Source organism: Ostrea edulis, chromosome 2 (assembly GCF_947568905.1).
Source record: "Ostrea edulis chromosome 2, xbOstEdul1.1, whole genome shotgun sequence".
NCBI classification, from domain to species: Eukaryota; Metazoa; Mollusca; class Bivalvia; order Ostreida; family Ostreidae; genus Ostrea; species Ostrea edulis.
The window spans coordinates 55,177,894-55,195,341 of record NC_079165.1 but is presented as its reverse complement, the minus strand read 5'-3'; the positions used below and the strand labels follow the sequence as shown (position 1 = coordinate 55,195,341).

The 17,448-nt window shown below is 35.2% G+C and overlaps 1 pseudogene; it reads right to left on the bottom strand.

Annotated features, from left to right (window-relative positions):
- Positions 1-4,446: 4,446 nt before the first annotated feature.
- LOC125679376 (uncharacterized) overlaps positions 4,447-17,448 on the bottom strand; it is a 52,821-nt pseudogene continuing 39,819 nt past the window's right edge.

The following is a 17,448-nucleotide window of genomic DNA, read 5'->3' as shown; positions in this document are numbered from 1 at the left end:
AGACGCAAGGGATTGTGGTGATTCAATAATATTACATTTATAGATTTCAGTAAAGTATTTGATTTAGTGAATCATTATATTCTTCTAGAGAAATTAATGCAATACCAATTTGACCATATGGTTATTAAGTGATTTAAATCATACCTTGATAGCAAGACGCAATGTTTCAGCGCAGGAGTTCCTCAAGGTTCTATTTTGGGTCCTCTTTTATTTTCATTGTACATAAATGACTCTCCATATTGCGTGTAAATAATTCAAACGTTGACATGTTTGCCGATGATGTTACTATACACTCTAATCAGCTAACGGTCATAGATGTTTCAGAAATATAATCAATTTAGATCTTTGTGAAATTGAAAGACTGCACCACTGGGCGGACAAGCAGCGATAGCAGCCAACGGCCAGGGCGGATGGGTTTCAATAAGGACTCAACGGCCAAGTGTACGCGATCGGGGGCGCCCCACACCATAATAGTGGTCATCGGCCTGCGGTTAAGAGCTGGAGAGGAGAGGAGCGCCGCCAAGCAATCTTAAGCCCACTGAAAAGACATGAGGAAGAAGAAGCAAAGTATCAACCGAGTGGAGAAGGGTCTCTGCTGCTTCATCCCTCTTGCCTCCCCAACGACGTCACCCGCCGCGGGATTGATGATGATGATGATGAAATTGAAAACTGATGTTCTCAGAATCAATTGCTACTAAACGTAGATAAAACAAAATGTATGCTAATGGGTACACAGCAAAGGAAGTCAAACTTAGATGACCCATATTAAAAACTTGTTGTTAGGAATAATTCAATACGCAATTTCCGAGTTGCCCAATAGTTCTTTCCTTTTGTGGAACCCTTGCGCACAGTGAGACACAAAACATACTATCGTCCACACGCGGTGGGTACAAATGCTTATCGCTGCCTTCATGTATTACCTTAAGGCCGATTATCAGACATCATGCAACCACCCAATCTGCAGGGACACACAATATTAGTAAGTTTATTAGTATTTAATAATAAATTAGCTAAAAAAAAAAAAATGATGATCACCATTTTTCTATGATATCACCCGTGCAGAGGAGGAAATAAAAAATAATTTCATATTTAATTTAATGGTCTAATTAAAACAAATATTATTCTTGATATGGTCAGTTTAATGTATACCAACGGCTGATATAAGCAAAATTTACTCTTTCATGACTTTTATCCGTATTTACATATAAGGAGCACCAAATTAACAATTATTTGAAGATATCATCAATTCAATTATTGCTCTCTTTAATTGCATTGATGCGCGCATTAAATCAATTATTGCTCTCATCAAATGAATTAATGCGCGCTTCAATTCAATTATTGCTCTCATCAATTGAATTAATGCGCGCATCAATTGAATTCATGAGAGCAATAATTGATTTAATGCGCGCATTAATTCAATTATTGCTCTCTTCAATTCAATTGATGCGCGTATTAATTCAATTAATGAGAGCAATAATAGATTTGATGCGCGCATTAATTCAATTATTGCTCTCTTCAATTCATTTGACGAGAGCATCAATTTAGTAGAAATATTGCTCGCAATAATTAATTTAGAGCTCGGTTTAAATAATTTGATGATCTCTTTAATTCAATTGAAGATATCTTTAAATCATTTACAATGCTTTTGTATAAGGAATTAATGCGCGCATCAATTCTTTTAAAGAGAGCAACAATTCAATTAAAGATATCATTAATTCAATTGTGGATATGTTGAATTGAAGATATCTTTAATTGTATAGTTGCTCTCTCTAAAAGAATTATTGCTCTCTTCAAATGAATTAAAGGTATCATTAAACCAATTAAAGAGAGCAATAATTGAATTAATGCGCGCATTATATCAATTATTGCTCTCATCAAATGAATTAATGCGCGCGTCAATTCAATTATTGCTCTCATCAATTGATTTAATGCGCGCATTATATCAATTATTGCTCTCTTCAATTGAATTGTAGCGCGCATCAATTCAATTGTTGATATCATTAATTCATTTGAAGAGATCATTAATTCAATTAAAGCGCGCATCAAATCAGCTGAAGAATTAATGCTCTCATCAATTCAATTAATGCGCGCAATAATTCAGAATTGAAGATATCATTAATTATTTGAAGAGATCTTTAATTCAATTAAAGAGCGCATCAAATGAATTGATGATATCTTCAAATAATTGAAGATATCTTCAATTATTTGAGTTTATGTTAATTTGGAGCTCCATATACATAACTAGTCTATAGTATCAATCTCTACCCAGAGTTATCGGTCCTTACACCCGCCTATACCTTTGTTACATGTAATGTCTCAAAATAAGCAATGTTATTCCACATGTAAATCCACTTTTTTACGGCTGATAAAACCAAGAACTACTTTATAAAATATTGGGAAAATGTAGGACAAGAAACTATTTGTAGATTTTTTCCCCATTACTATATATTCTTCATGTACATATGTATAGGCCTGGTGCAATAGAACAATCCAATATCCACGTTTCAACCCAAATCAATGCTTCTTGTGTCACAAAAAGACTTGACATCTGCTCAGTATTTATTTATTTATTCATGTATATTTTTGTAACTGAAGTCAAAACCATACTTTATTTGAGCATACGTGCCATTTTACAAAAATCTTGTAAAACCCTTGAGACGTTGACAGAGGTGTAAGTGAGAGCAAGGAACGAGAACTCTGGGTAGAGATTGCTATAGTATATGTATACATCTTGTACCCACCCAAGCGTTCAACAGAACACATAAGATACCTCATCACAGAAGAGCTGATATCTCGGAAGTTGCGTATTGAAATGGTTCACTGAGAAGCTTCTTGGTATACACATTGATGACAAATTACTTTACATCAATCACATTGACTCAGTTTGCAAAATCTACAAATTATTTACACTACGTAAAAAAGTTTCTACCCCTACATACCAGAAAGCTTTATTACAATGCATATATTCTGCCGTCTATTACCTACTGCTTGACTATTTGGACGTCGTCGTAAGCCACGGCTGAAAAGAACGCCCCTCTCCCACGAGCGTACGTTTCAGTCGTGGTTTGTGACGATGCTGTTTGGGGTAATACATCCAAACTTGGTATGGAAAGAATATTTAAGTTACAAAAAAGAGCTGCAAGGATGATTATGGATGCAAGTCCAGATTCTTATTCTAAACCATTGTTTGAGAAACTTGATTGACTGACAGTTTATGAGCAAGTTGATTTACACAATTATATTTCATTGTTTGATTTCGCAGTTTGGTTCCCGATTATCTTGGTGATTATTTAAATTTCAATCTTCTGCTTCTTATCCTCTGCGTTCTGAATCAAATCACGATCTTCAATTACCAAAGTTAAGCACACAAGTATTCAAAACCTCTTTAAAATACTCAGATGTGAACCTATTGGACAAACTACCACAATACATAAGGCTTTCTCAGTCTCAATATATTTTCAAAATAATGTAGAGAAATACATTATCTGCTGCCACACCACTATTTAAGTATGCCTTTTTCTTCTTATGTACATGTATAATTTTATAAATTCATGTCTTGTCATCGCAATTTGGAATTTCAGATTTTGTTAATGTTTGCTATTAATATATAATTATGATACCGGTAAATGTTAGAGACAAAGTTTTGTTACATGCCCTTGTGTTCGTGCTTTTGAGACTGTTTTAAATGATTGTGTTTATATTTGAATGTATCAAGTAGAAGACCCTGGGGGAAGAATAGTGCTAAAACAAACCAGGTCCCTTTCTGGAAATAAAGTATCATTATTATGTACATATGTTTCTCAACTGATTCAATACGAGCAAGTTCTGCGTATGATCAATTCATACATCGAGGCAGACTGCCGACAAATAAGTTGATGTTACGGGGGTTTCAACAGCCTCGTTTCAAGTCAGCATTTCGCATTTCCTGTAGTCGTTATGATGATCCTATTTCCAAATACAATCTACAACTAGGTCGAATGCTGTCGTGTTTCATTCCAATTGTAAAGCCGTATTTCAAATACTGATTTTGACTACAGATTACTCCGTTTACCTTATCAACATATAGGGTTCACAGCGATGTGAACTGTCAACAGGGGATGCTTCATTCTCCTCAGCACCTGATCCCACCTCTGATGTCCGTGTTTGTCCTACTCTCAGTTTAGTATTCTTTATAGGAGTTATGGGATTACTGTTTGCTATCTTCAACTTTTCATACATGTACTTAAGCAATGAATTGTTTTTTGAAAGATGTAGTCTCATAACTGCAACGGTGTGTGGATACGGTACTACATGTATGTTACCCGTCTTCGTGAAATTTGCCAGTGAAAAGTACCACCAAATTTCAAGAAATTGTCAAAATACATTTCTTAAATGAGATAACAGTGATAAAACTCTTTTGTATAGCAAAATCCTCCATATGGTGCTAAGATAGAGAAAATGCTAAAAGGAAGGATGACAACTTTTAATTTCAAATCTGAATGTTTAATTGTAAGCAACGTATACATCAGTGATCACAGAGGACATTTATGTATACATCAGTGATCACAGAGGACATTTATGTATACATCAGTGATCACAGAGGACATTATGAAATTCTGAAGCAGTTTTGGAACGTTTTGAGCATAAGCATGTCCAGAAGTTTTCCCGGTAATGGAAGATGTTTCATAGAATCAAAAGGCAAGCGATTGTGTGCAAAGTGTGCGCGCAGCACGTGCAGACATCGCTGGAGAAGAGACTGCGGTTGTTTCTGTAACAATGTTACAATTTTTCGCAGATGCTTGTCCTCGGTGAATGCCGGCGGATAATCGACATCATCGAAAAAAGAGTCAGAGTCTTCGGAATTGTCGGATTCAGTTGCGCTGTCGTCAATGTCAGGAAAACCACGAAACTTATTTGGTATAACACATCCTGCCTCAATCAGAAAATATGCCATATCTATATGGTCTTCGTCAAAATATTCCAAGCACATTTCGAGAGGGCTCATTCCGTCAGAATTTAATACATTGATATCACTTCCGTTTAGCAAGAGTTTCAATAGAAAATCTTTGTTTGCAAACTTGACGCAGAGATGAATAGCACAATATCCATGCAAATTCAATTTATTCGCGTCTACTCCATGCTGTAACAAAGCTAATGCCAGGTGAATGTTGTTGTTCATGATTGCATCAGAGAGAGACTCCAGTAGAATTGATTCACCTGGACTGTCCTTTGAAATAATGGTTTTAGCGAACTCTTTCACTTCAGGGTGATACATATCGCTGAGTGAAATTAGCAAGTTTTGTTCCGAGTCGGAATAAATAACTGGATCTTGAGCATCCAATACTTCACAGCTGTGTATGAGAAATCGTGCTATTTCAATGGCGCTGTGTGAAAAAGCGATGGAGAGAAGCGACCTTTTACTAACATGTCCAATTTCGTCGTTCCCTATATCCATATTTGCACCATGGGCCAACAGAATTTCAAGAATTTCGACACTGTTTAGCCGACATGCCAACATGATGGGGCTCTCAATGTATGTATAGAAAGACGTAAATGATGTCAGTTTACCACAAGCATTAGGATCAGCTCCTGCTTGCAACAACCAAGACACAGATGTGGTGTCAGTTTGGCCGACTTGACGGGAAACAGCAGCTATTGCAGCTAAAAGTGGCGACTCTGCTAGGTTATCATCAGTTTCATTGGCTCTAGCACCGTATCTAAGCAATTGTCTGGACATCAAACTATGGCCATTTGTAATCGCCAAATGCAAAGGAGTGCTTGTGCTTTGGCCAGCTTTTGTAGTTTTGTTGAGAACTTCGCGTGCATGTTCTTTATCTGATGAAGTAGGAAAGGGATACATAGAAAATTCTGTTGATAGCATATCAGCTTCATCAACCCAGTTATGCAATAAGATTTTTAGAGCTTTAAGATCTCCTTTATTGGCTATTATATGAATTGGATATTTTCCATTCGAGTCATTCTTTAACAAATCGCAGCCCCCTTTCACTAACATTTTCATAACTTCGTAATTCTGATCATGTATTGCGATGTGCAAGGCCGTATTTTCAGCATGATCTGTAACATTGAGATCCGCTCCCGCTTCTATGAACCACTGGACGACATTTTGGTGGTTATTTTTTACTGCAAGAGCCAGTGGAGATACGTTAGTAAGAGGATCAGACTTGTTGAGGTTACATTTAGGATGCTTTGTAAGTGTATGTACCACATCAAAGCACTTCTTGCTGATCGCCAGAAATACTGGAGGTTCTTTATCATAATCTTCCACATTAACACCGCATCCAGCCTCAATCAAAAAGTGTGCAATGTCATTTTGATTGGCCGACAGAGAAGCACATAGTGCTGTTCCACGCATGCCTAATAAAAAATCCATTGCTGCGCCCTCTTTCACCAGTTTCTTTACTGAGGCAAGATCTCCGTTTACAATTGCACGATTTAGATTTTCTGCCAGTGCCATTTCCTGTCATAAAAAGGGAGAATAATAAGATTCATAAAATACAACGGATAAAATGCAAAAATGTAGAACAAAAATATTTACAATGTAAGAAAATAGCAGGCCCATAGAATCAGGAGAATAGCTGGGTTGCCCCCTCCCCCTTCCTACTTTTTATGACAATGATCATTTCCTGTTATTTTTATATGCAAATATTTGATATATCGGGTGATTGCCTCACTATTTTCGACAGTAATGGTGAATGAGGAGAATATAAACGAAGGGTCAGTGTTACGGCCTACCCCACCCCACCCCGAACAAAGAAATCGAAGTTTGGGGAATTTTTATAGGTAGCTTTAGTTGATAAAGACTTTACCCCCCCCCCCCCCCCCCCCTCTGATTAAGGAATTTGAAGATCTAGCAAAAAGTCCTTCTTTTTGCTTGACAAGAAAAATTTGAGTCAACTTCCAAATTCTTCCCTCACCACAACCCCCAACACCACTAATATGTAATTGGACCAGTGCTTGCATACATTGAAGAGCCGTATATTTTTTGTTTATGTTAAACAGATACCAAAATAGGAAATATGTATAATATCTACTACAGGCCCATACTGGTCTTAGATGCGTGAAGTTGTAGTGCTTTGTTAAATTGTACAAAACATGTTAATACTGAAAAAATATATATCAAGAATTCCTATATTCACCTTTATTGTATAAAATATGTTAATACTTAAAATATATATATCAAGAATTCCTATATTCACCTTTATTGTATAAAACATGTTAATACTGAAAATATATACATCAAGAATTCCTATATTCACCTTTATTGTATAAAACATGTTAATACTGAAAATATATATATCAAGAATTCCTATATTCACCTTTATTGCACCCTATTTTGTGTAGCCCTTTCTTTTCTTTTTGGCGGGAGGGTGAACAAAATAGTAATTTTTAATACACGAAGATGCATATTAAGCCAAATTTTAGCCTTGCTCTTCATTTAAAAAATCTCCTGAACCACACGTGTGGAACCACAGACTGGAATTTAATTTTTTTTTAAAAAACACACCAAAGTTTGAAATACACTGCAAGAAGAGGATGCTACTCATCAAGCTTTGACAAATTGTTTGTTCTTGGGTTTAAATTTTTTTGTTATTCCTACCGCTCTTCCAACCATGGCTCTGGGAACATAAACTTAACAAACTGAATATACACAACATGTGGGTGCTTCCTGTACATTGTTATTCTTTAACTTGTATAATATAGGATGCTCACTTAATGTTTTGAAAATCTATTATGACTTTGTTGATCTGGAGAAGGAGCTTTTTTCCCTACATACCCTCAGTGAAAAACTTTACCTTCATTTGTGTCCCCACCATGACCCTGGACCCAGGACATTATGATTTCTTCAGCTTGAATCTACATGCAGTATATGAGGATGCTTGCATGCATATTGTTTTATTCTTTACCCAAGAATCTTAACTCGAACTAGTGGTCCGTGACCATGTTCACAGACTATGGACAGACATCGATCAAAACAATTCAAATCGCTAATTCCCCACATTGGCCATGGCCGGATTGAATTACTGTCTATAAGTTTGTCTTCGCAAGCATGGTCAGCATGTGTTGATTGGCTTGAACAGTAGCTCTCGGGATGAGTGGGAAAATAGTATATCCCCATTTTCTGTAGCTAGGCCTGGAGATTCCAAACAACTATAACACTATAGACATACACGATCTATTCATTTCTGCAACATGATCTGTTCATTTCTGAATAAAATTTGATTTAGACGGCCTCAATACATTTACAAGCACTTACGTTTAATTTGCTAAATATTCTCGCATTCCTTTCGATTTCAGATCAACACACAACCACTTGATCTATTCGCCCTTCCATGTTGTCAAAGACGCGGTCAGTGCACAAACTACGACGCCTCGTTTTTGTCATAATTCCTTTATTTTAAGTATGGCAAATCTCATTCCTTTCTCCTAAGTTTTTCTTACTAGTGGTCTCACCTTGGTTTTCTTGTCATAATGAACCTTCGTGCCAAATATCAGCTTCTATTTTTCTCCATTACGAAGTTGTGATCCAGAGACAAATTAAGATGGAATGACATATCGAAGGTGGGCAAGTAGACAGACATGGTGATTGCAACTTCGCCTGTGTTTGCAGGGGGTTATTACAATGTACTAAATTTGTTTGCTTGGTAAACAAGTGTGAAGAAAAAGAAATTCACGATATCCCAACCTTTACCCCAGCGACCAGGCCCCAGGATCATGAATGAATATTGCCATAAAATTCATCCCAAAATAAAACTGTTATTCGAAGTTGTTTAATCAAATTTTTAGTGTCTGCAAATGAAGAGTTTCAAATCAAAAGCAATGAACACCATACAAGTGATCGATTAAGTCTCGAGTTTGTTAGGAACAGTCATTATTTATCAGTGGGGGTGCAGATTTATTTTTTAAAAATTCACCCTCTCCTACAACCCCCACTAAAACAGGAATAAAGAGTTCATGACCCCCCCCCCCCCCCCCCCCATAGTTCATAATTTGCATGTATGACCCCCTTGACTTGGGATGAAAATCATTTAGACCTGAAAGTTTAATGGTATTATTCAAACTGTATGTACTTGTAGTTTACATGATAGTTATTATATACATGTACCATGATTGATTGTCTCATTTTAAAAGAGGACAACCATTCGATTTTAAAGGAGAGGGCTTGGAAGATCCTTTGAATCAAAATATTTGTTTACAGGACTAAAATATTTTTACGTAGGCCAAATCAAATCACTTATTTTCATGATTGTGGTATGATTGATCCCAGATCGGGATATATCTTGGAGATAACATTTTTTATTTCTACATAAAGAAACTATATGGCTCCCATCAGCCATGTACCTCAAATCACTTGACTCTACACTAATTTTAAATTGACTCTACACTAAGTGTTTCGCGGTGTGGTAGAGGTTATGATATTGACCTGATCAATAGATTGAATTTTAGCTGCATGCAAATCCGCCGAACCAGGAGTCTATTTGCACTTTACAATTATCATGCAGTTTAATAATTTTACAATTGAAGATGTGAGGATATCCCCTAAATTTCTGTTCCGTTTATACGACACAATAGGTAGAGCAGAGCTTTGTTTCTCTGGAGGATGTGCCAGTATTTTAAAAGATTTTGCTTTATTTTTCGAATTCCAGGGTTGTATTTGGTGACAAAAACAAGGGGTATACCGTTTTTTGCATTTATTTACACCTGATAACAGAGGTGGCTTGGTCGTAGTTATCAAGTACCACTTGTATATCTTTTGACGGATTTCATTATCACAAAAGTCCCTCTTTAGAAGTTTGTTTAATTAAAGAATTTCTTGTAGTACATCTCCATCACTTGTGTTTCTCATATGACGTATGGTTTCACCTTTGATAAATCCCTTAAAAACTGAAGGATTTATATGCGCACTTTTTCGTTCCAATTATTGGCACATGTTTGTTGGTTTGATGTGACGTCGCGCACGGTACTGGTGTTACTTTCATAAGCTTCCGCTGTTTATACAGATGTATATTTTGTGGATTATTAAAATCTTACATATCAATGGCAAGGAAAATATATACATAATGACAATAGCTTTATAAAATATAATTTACACGCATTTCATGAGCAATAACAGTTATATACACACAGATTTCGTAATTTTTCGATGTCCAGCGTTACATAAAATACTAAATTCGCTTTATCCACCGATTAATAAAATGATCGATTGATCACCTGAGGTGATGAGAAAGTACAGAGCAAAACGGGATGAAATGTGAGAGAAAGAAACCCAATTTTATTTTTTACAAATTCATTAAAAAATACAACTAGCGACGAAGTTGCTAGAAAAAACCCAAACTGTGTTTTGTTGTTTTTTGGGGTTTTTTTGTTGAAAATTTGTTCAATTTCTCAGGTCATTTACAAAAACTGCAACCTTTATTTCATGACATTGGTACCTGTAAAATACAAAACGAAACCTACAGAAACGGGTACCCTTATTTCATACAAGCCTGGTCAAAAGACGGACATACCTGCTGTTGTAGGCGCAGTGAAATACAGTACGTACTTTTAGAGTATTTCGTCAAAAATGTTTTTGAATTTATATAATTTTTATGAATGTGTACAAAGATTTTGTGTAGAATTTTTAAACGATAAATCATGCATGCATGCATATGATATTACAGACTGGAGATAAATAATTTCAAATGTGACAACCCTTGTGATTTTTGCCACAATTTATGACGTTAGGCGTAACACCAGTTACGTGCGCTTAGTGTGCAAGTTTTAAAAAGCTAGGATGCAAGTTGCCTCAAATCGCTTTCCTTTATACACCGTAGTGTACAATTCCAATGCAGTTTGTAAATTTAAAAATAAGATCAAGAAATAGTCACCCGCGTTTCACAATTCTTGAGATTCCAATAGTTTCTACAACACGTCCACACATAAAACAACACCAGCAAGGTAAATTTTAATCATAACCCCCTCCCCCAAAGGGTAGGTATCATACATCGATATATTATCAATTTGATTCATGAACTCGAGAGAAATGCTGCATGGCATTTTTCATCCGCTTCGTAGCGTTATTGATGGACGAAGCACACCGACAATTTTATAACCTTCCAAGATTAAGCATTGATTGTTTTTGTCACACTTCAATAAGACAAATACAATTGAGGCTTGTATGAGAGCTACAGATTTACTGTATAAATTGAGGCTTGTAGGAGAACAGAATATTGAGAGCTACAGATTTGCTGTATAAATTCAGGCTTGTAGAACAGAACATTGAGAGCTACAGATTTACTGTATAAATTCAGGCTTGTAGGAGAACAGAACGTTGAGAGCTACAGATTTACTGTATAAATTCAGGCTTGTAGGAGAACAGAACATTGAGAGCTACAGATTTACTGTATAAATTCAGGCTTGTAGGAGAACAGAACAATGAGAGCTACAGATTTACTCTATAAATTCAGGCTTGTAGGAGAACAGAACATTGAGAGCTATAGATTTACTGAATGAGGCAACACCGGCAGTCTTAAATCAGGATTGTATAATCCATGTCGCCGGCAGTGTCGGAGCTACAGATTTGAACCAAATATGATTTTGACCTGCGTAAGTGCATATCTAGCTCCCTTATTTCTATTCATTCTGTCCATGTATGACTGAAATAATGAGCAGAAACTGAATTGTTTGAAATTTTCTGAGAGCAAGGGACCAAAAATTATTTTATCAGAACCAAATATGAACTTAACCTGCATATTTCGAGGAAGTATCTATATCCCAAATTCATTCAAAATGTCTATGCAAGATTGAGAAAATGAACAGAAACTCTGAATTGTTAAAAAAAATTTAAAAGTCAAATGGCATAAGTTTACCAAAAATTATCCGACTGGAACCATATGGTAACTTGACCTACATATTCTAGATCTTTTAGAAACATACTGTAATGATTGGTGTTTGAATGTCAATGTTAAGAAAACAAAAGTTATTGTCTTTAACAAGGCTGGGAGAATACTGCAGTGTAAATTTAAATTCCAGAACAAACATATTGAATGTACACCTTATTATAAATACTTGGGTACCTTTTTCTCTGCATCTGGCAGTTTTAGTACCGCTAAATCTGAACTATATAACACAGACCTCAAAGGATTTTATAAATTGAAAAAAGATTTTTTATATTTAGCACCAGGAGTTAAAACAAGTACTCATCTCTTTGACCATACAATAAAACCAATTTTATTATATAATTCTGAAATATGGGGTGGATACATAGGTTCATGGAACTTAGTAAATTAAAATCATCACCATTTGATCCAGACAAACTTTTTAAATCACTTCACTGTGAGAAGCTTCATCAAAAATATTCTAAATGTATTCTTGGTGTACATAAGAAAAATACAAATTTTGCTGTACTATCAGAATTGGGGAGATTCCCTCTACATCACGATATTTTGAAATCAATCATTTGTTATTGGTACAGGCTTGAAAACCAAAATGAATTTAAACTACTTATGGATGCTTATCTATGTAGTAAATCTTTACATTTCAACAAAATGTCATGGTACTCACTAGCAGAAAAAGCTTTAGAATATGTTAAAATTGGAGATCCGTTAAGAGATTCTAGTCAGTGTAGATTTAAGAAAATTGTGAAGAAATTACTCTGTGATAAATACACTGAAACCTGGTACAATAATCGAAATAAATTAATTGATGGGAAACTGTGCACTTATTTTAAACTTAGGAGCACTTTGGTTTTGAGAACTATCTTAATAAAATTAAAAATTTTGATATTAGAATATCTATTGTAAGTTACTGATATCAGCTCATAAATTAATGATTGAAGTTGGTAGATATTCTGGTATTACTAGGAATGAACGAATATGTAACAAATGCAACTCCGGTTCATTTGGTGATGAGATTCATTTTTTGATTAAATGTGAAAAGTTTGTTGATGAAAGAAAATCTTTTTGTGATGCTATAGAAAAGTTTTTTGTTTTTTTTAACTAAACTCAATGATGCACAAAAATTCATTTACATACTATGTTCTGAAGAGCCATCTATTCTAAATATATCTGGGAAATTTATTTTGAACAATATATGACACTGTATTTGTATATAACTATGTGTTATGTAATCACTTCTTTCTTTACTTGTATATGTACATTATTTGTATGAATTTTCATGCTGCCCCTTGATTGGAAAATAAAATATGTTCTACTCTCATGATGTATTTACATCCTGGATTTTAATTAAAAATGTCCATGTGTGACCGTGATAATGAGTGGAAACAATGAATTGTTTGAAATTTTTCACATCCAAGGGGCACAACTCTGTAAATATTCAACCAGAACCCAATAAAATCCTGTCCCGGATATTTTCATAATGTACCTACAATGTATATACCTAACTTCCACTGAATATGTGCCTCCGTAACATATATAATGAGCAGGATTATGACAGAATCATAGAAAAGGATAACACATTATGCCCTAGCCAACATAGCTGGGACATAATAATAGTAAATCTGTAGCTCCGACATGGATTATACCCGACTCAAGGCTGTCGGTGTTACCTCATACAGTAAATCTGTAGATCTCAATGTTCTGTTCTCCTACAAGTCTGAATTTATACAGTAAATCTGTAGCTCTCAATGAACTGTTCTCCTACAAGCCTCAATTTATACAGCAAATCTGTAGCTCTCAATGTTCTGTTCTCCTACAAGCCTGAATTTATACAGTAAATCTGTAGCTCTCAATGAACTGTTCTCCTACAAGCCTCAATTTATACAGCAAATCTGTAGCTCTCAATGTTCTGTTCTCCTACAAGCCTGAATTTATACAGTAAATCTGTAGCTCTCAATGTTCTGTTCTACAAGCCTGAATTTATACAGTAAATCTGTAGCTCTCAATGTTCTATTCTACTACAAGCCTGAATTTATACAGTAAATCTGTAACTCTCATGATCAATGTTCTGTTCTCCTACAAGCCTCAATTTATACAGTAAATCTGTAGCTCTCAATGTTCTGTTCTACAAGTCTGAATTTATACAGTTAATCTGTAGCTCTCAATGTTCTGTTCTACTACAAGCCTCATTTTATACAGTAAATCTGTAGCTCTCAATGTTCTGTTCTCCTACAAGCCTGAATTTATACAGTAAATCTGTAGCTCTCATACAAGCCTCAATTTATACAGTAAATCTGTAGCTCTCATGATCAATGTTCTGTTCTCCTACAAGCCTGAATTTATACAGTAAATCTGTGGCCCTGATTGGACTGTTCTAGTGCAAGCCTGAATTAGGTCTCTCAAAATTACATAAATTAGTATACACACAGTTGTGACAAAGGCATTCATGAATGGAAGTCACTATAAGAAACAAGAGGTACTGTGAGCAATGCTCAATAAGAATACCCCCCCCCCCTACCCCAATCTCCCAAAGGGTGTTGGTAATAGGTATAAACTACCTCTTTCCGCAGTGTAAAAAACAAATGGCATGACAAACCTTGGGTATTCTCGTTTGTAGGGAGAAATGGATTATCTAGGAACACAGCATCTTCATGCGATGAAAAAAGCCGTAAAAGAATTTAAATGGAAACCATATTGCTACTTCGATGTCCAGTGCGCGTGACCTTTGACCTTTGGACCCCAAAATCGATAGGGAACATCTTCATCCCATGGGTAGTCCATATGTATGATATGGTGACTGAAGGTGGAAAGCATAACGCTTTAGAGCTCAGAAACCTTATTGCTACTTCGATGAACAGTGCGCTTGACCTTTGGACCCCAAAATCGATAGGGAACATCTTCATCCCATGGGTAGTCCATATATATGATATGGTGATGGTAGGTGGAAAGGATAATGCTTTAGAGCCCGGAAACCATTGCGTCTACAGACAGACGGACAACCCAATTCCAGTATACCCCCCCCCCCCCACAACTTGTTGCGGGGGGGGGGGGGGGGGGGGGGGGGGGGGGGGGGTGTATAAAAAGATATATATATATATTGTGTAGTAGGGCATTTTTTCTCCTATGTATCCACATTTACAATGTACATGAATAGTGTATCATCAACTAAAATACACAGATATTGTCTATACAAATTTATTTCCAGTGAAATCACATTAAACTACTGCAGTAAGCACAACACCAGCTGTGTTTGACTACATGTAATACTTGCTATCCATTACTGACAATATCAGTTTTAAAAAAACAACAAAAAACCAATATTATATACATAATGTTTTCAAGAGTTTCTTGATTATAAAAAAAAAAGGGGGGGGGGGATAAAAACGCCAACCCAACAAAATCTGCAAAAAAAAAAAGGTTTTTGTAATTGAAAGGTAGAAGCTATAACTTGTAGCAAACGATTGTACAAAAAATATAAAATAAAATATAAAAACAAAAATGCCAACCCAACAAACCCTGTAATAAAAAGATTTCTGTAATTGAAAGGTGGAAACTATGACTTGTAGCAAACCAACTGTGTAAAGTTATCAACAATTCACAAAGCTAAGGTTCTGTCACGATCTGCGCCTCCATTTGAGGCAAATGTGACACAACAAAGTACATTTACATGGGACATTAGAATGATTAATATAATCAGTTTACATTCTTCTTTACACAGACATCTACAACTAGGTGTAAAGCTTTGTCCACATAACTCTCATGCAAAATAAATATAAATACTGGTTCATGTATTTATCTACATTTCAATTTTCAGATGATGTTCTTTCCTTTTCAATGCTGACTTTTCCCTTAGGTTTTCAATCTTTCTGCATCAATTAGTCTATTGTTATTTGGGGATTGTAATGAACACTTCCACTCCTTTGATCTAGAAACCTTTTCTACTTTGATCTAGAAACCATTTCACTGGATCACTCATCATTCTGGATATAGAGGGACTCTTTGAACAACTCCTCTCTCCTCTCCATTAGGTAACTGAAACAATTATACATAAATATCATTGTTAAAAGCAATGTTACATTCTGAAGATAAGACCCATGGGCCAAAATGCTCACCTGAGTCACTCATACAGGAATAAAAATTAAAAAGATCTTTAAATTTCTATTGTCATAGTATTTAGGACCCACTCTGGATCTAAGGTCAAGCAGATGAGAGGAGAGAATCTTTGCTACACAAGGTCACTTCCATATTGATCAAACAGTACCCAACAGTTCAAACATGAAACTACACTATGTGAAGATGCAAACTTACTTTTGAATTGACACATTGTAAACTTGTTGTTTTTCAGAAGACCTGAGAATACTTTAAATTTTAAACCTCAATATTCCTATCTAAAAATCTAAACCCTATAGTGTTCCAAGGGTCATGGTTTGAACAAGCTTGAATCTGCACTAAATGAGAATGTTTGCATACATGAAACTAATTTGATAAATTCCGTTCCTGTTCTTCTTGATATGATTTTTACATTTTTTGATATCTGTACTCCCATTGTTGCATAATGTATTGAGAATGAAATAAAGAAGTTTTTGTAAGTGGAGATTCTGGCATTTAAGATTAGGAATCTCGGAGTGTGTCCTCTTATCATGACAGTTGTTGGCACAAGATTTCATTTTGGTATGTCCATTTTGTTGTTTACAACCCTATAAATCATCATTACTTTTGTCTGTGCCCTTCGATCCTTTAGGGTTTGCCAGTTCAACCTGTTTTTGTAGTCTTGCTCGGACCTCAGCATATTGACACATTACACATTGTAATTTGTGGTTCTTGAGAAGAGGATTTTTAAAGATTTCTCTATACAAACTGTATTGTTATATAAAACTTTCTGTTGTTAAATTGGTCAATTCATAGGAAAGGTCAAAGTCAATTATGGCATTTTGAAAGATGCACCTCCTTTGCAAGTCATCAATCATGGCATAAATAAGCAATTTTTTGTACAATTTAATCATTCAATAGAAAATACAAGCTATTTGACACTAACTTACACTGAAGGACATTTTCACTTTAATTATTAATCATTCTCACACAGCAGAAAGCATACTTTACCTCTCATACAATTTGAAAGAAGTACATTAACTTTGATTATACAGCATGTGGATGCCTCAACACCAATATGACTAATATGACCTTGTTATTCTGGGAGGTTAAGGTAACATGGTATGTAATGAAGTCTCATCATAAGGAATCTATACAAGTAAACAAAATATTAAAGTTCTACTTTAAATAGGTCAAAGACCATGGTATTACACTGTATTGCCAAAAAGAATCTATATTCAAAATATAAAATAGTTCAGAATATATGAAATAGCTTCCATTTCCTTACACTTAATTAATCTCCAAGGTCACAAGGTCAAAGATCATTGTATAAAATGAAAAGACTTACAATAAGAAATCTAAACACAAAATATGAGAGTCCTACCTTAAATAGGAGATATAAATAAAATATCTTTCAGGAGATATAAAATAGGTCAGGTTTTTTTTTAAAAAGTATGTCAAACTATCTTGCCATAAAATGTCTATA